Genomic DNA, 2,428 nt, shown 5'->3' on the forward strand with positions numbered 1-2,428 from the left:
ATAGTGGATTATGAAATGTTTATTCCCTAATCTCTTATGTATTTTCCATTTCTTAATATACCTTCAATCTAAGTAGTATCTCAGATTTATCTTCCAATTCACTAATTCTCTCTTGATTAAATTCTTAATGGTTCTTCAAAAACCTGTGGGATTTTAAATTTGTGATAACATTATTTTTTATAAGAAGAATCTTCTACTCTCTCCTCTTTGTCTACTGTTGTGAATTTGGACCTTTCTTTTTTTTTTTCCTGCATCCTGTTTCTAGTAATAAATGTTTCTTTGTCGCATTAGAGACTGTATATTTCAGTTATAGCAGTTGATAAATTTTCGGGTTTTTTTTTTTAGCCTTGTCATTTTCCATTAGAAAGACCAGCATGAGAAAACAAGTGTTCCCCTCCCAGGACATAGGTTCATATGCCTGGACTCTTCCTCTGAGCTTTGAGGACCCAGCACCAGCCAATGAGCACTCTCTGTTCAAAGCTCCATGTTTGAGCTCCACCGAATTCTTCTGTTATGTTTCTAAATTGTAATAAACCTACACTCGCCCCTTCATTCTCCACGATAAACATGGTAGCAACTTCCTGTGGTTCCTACCCCCACCATATCTGTGTGTTCTTTACTACTTTTCAGTTTATTGACACCTAGCTAATAATTGTTTATTAAATTGATTTTGTTAACACAACTCATTTCTGCTCTTTACTGGGTCTCAGCTGCTATACTCCCTAAAGAGAAGATCCATAGATATGGTTGGGTGAAGAGCATGGATATTGACTGGACCAAATGTCCCATACTAAAATTCTTAGGCTCCACCCTAGACCTACTAATTGAGGATCTCTATAGGAGGTACTTATAGACATTGAAGTTTGAAAAGTGCTGATCTAGAGTAGAGATGGGCATGCTATAACTTCAGATTGATCTTTTATATAAAAGTTTGTTGGAACACAATAATACCTTTCCATTTAATTGTTTATAACTGCTCTTGTTTTAATGACTGAGTTGAGTACACATAACAGAGACATTGTGTTCTGCCTAAAGTATTGACTGACCTCAATCAGCAAAAGTTTGCTGACCCTCTGGCTAGAATACAGCAACAGTCTAAAATTGAGTGTTAAATGGATGATTCTATGATTTTTTTTTTTCAGCTATTAACACAACTGGCCAAGAAAATAGTTATAAACCACCCAATACACTAGCCAAACTACTTCCTTCTAAATATGTCCCTCTCTCCTATGTTTCTGAATGTATTATGGCACATTGTATGAAAACCCATCAGAATTCAGAATTAGAACTTGATAATAACCAAATAATGAGTCCATTTAGCTTTCTAAAATGTGTTAGAATAAAATGGCATTTCTGTTACTATGATTAGTGCACTAAAATAAATCTGAAATGCAATGTTAGAATGAGATAAGCTTTTTAATGGAGAAAAATACAGATTTTATAGCCGTAAACTGATATGAGTTATGAATGAACAATAAAAATGACCCCACACATTATTTTAGCCCTTATATGACTACATTGCAAATTACATTTTCTGTAGCATTATCAAGCAATATAATAGTTTAATATTGAAATCAATATTCACAGACTGTTTACACAACCCACACTGTGCTTTCATAGTACAATTCTTATTAAGGCCATGTACCCAGCATGGAAATAACTTTATTGTGATGGAAGATTTGATGGGATCATTACAAAAAATTATCTATGTATCTCATATATGCAGGAAATTGCTCTTCAAGTAAAAAGTCCAGAAGTTTGGAATAAATCAGAAAACATTGCCTATTTCTCTTCTCAGAAGTAGGACAATTCAGAAAAGGGAAAAAAAAAACAAAACAAAAAACAACAAGTCACTGCTTATGGGAAATATACGATCAAGAAAAACAGCTTTCCCTCATCCTCTTAACATCTTCTAGAGCTAATTTTATCTTTATTTAAATTTCCTTCTTGGATGTCCTATAATAATCAAAGAGTTCAAGGGCTGGGCATATAGCTCAGTTGGTAGAGTGCTTGCCTCACATGCATGAGGTCCTGGGTTCAATCCCCAGCACCACCACCAAAAATAAAAAGAGAAAAAAAAATCAAAGACTTCATGTCAAAGATCATTATGAAGGTTTATGTCATTTTATCCAAGTTTTGATATCAATGGCCAAATGCCTTTGGGAAAATCACATTATAAGACATTTTTTAGTTTTTATATTTTGAAAAATAACCATATAAAAATAAAATGAAATAACAAAGTGAAGCCTCATAACCCAATTGTAGCATTCTCCATATGCCATCTGTCCCACAATACTTTTCCATATGTCAATTACATTATAGTTACTCTGTTCATAGTTCTTTCTCATTAGGCAAAATATCATACACTGTAATGCACAAAACTTGCCTTATAATTTTCACAAATTGATACACCTAGATAAGTCTTATG

At 33.4% G+C, this 2,428-nt stretch overlaps 1 non-coding gene across 1 annotated transcript; it reads left to right on the forward strand.

Moving 5' to 3' along the window:
* Positions 1-1,983: 1,983 nt before the first annotated feature.
* Positions 1,984-2,056, forward strand: Trnav-cac (transfer RNA valine (anticodon CAC)). Its single transcript has one exon. It is a non-coding gene; the product is annotated as a tRNA-Val (tRNA).
* The last annotated feature ends 372 nt before the right edge of the window (positions 2,057-2,428 follow it).

The sequence above is a fragment of the Marmota monax genome, unplaced genomic scaffold, assembly GCF_021218885.2.
Source record: "Marmota monax isolate L192 unplaced genomic scaffold, Marmota_monax_Labrador192_F-V1.1 WCK01_AAM20220418_F8-fsc00040, whole genome shotgun sequence".
NCBI lineage: Eukaryota > Metazoa > Chordata > Mammalia > Rodentia > Sciuridae > Marmota > Marmota monax.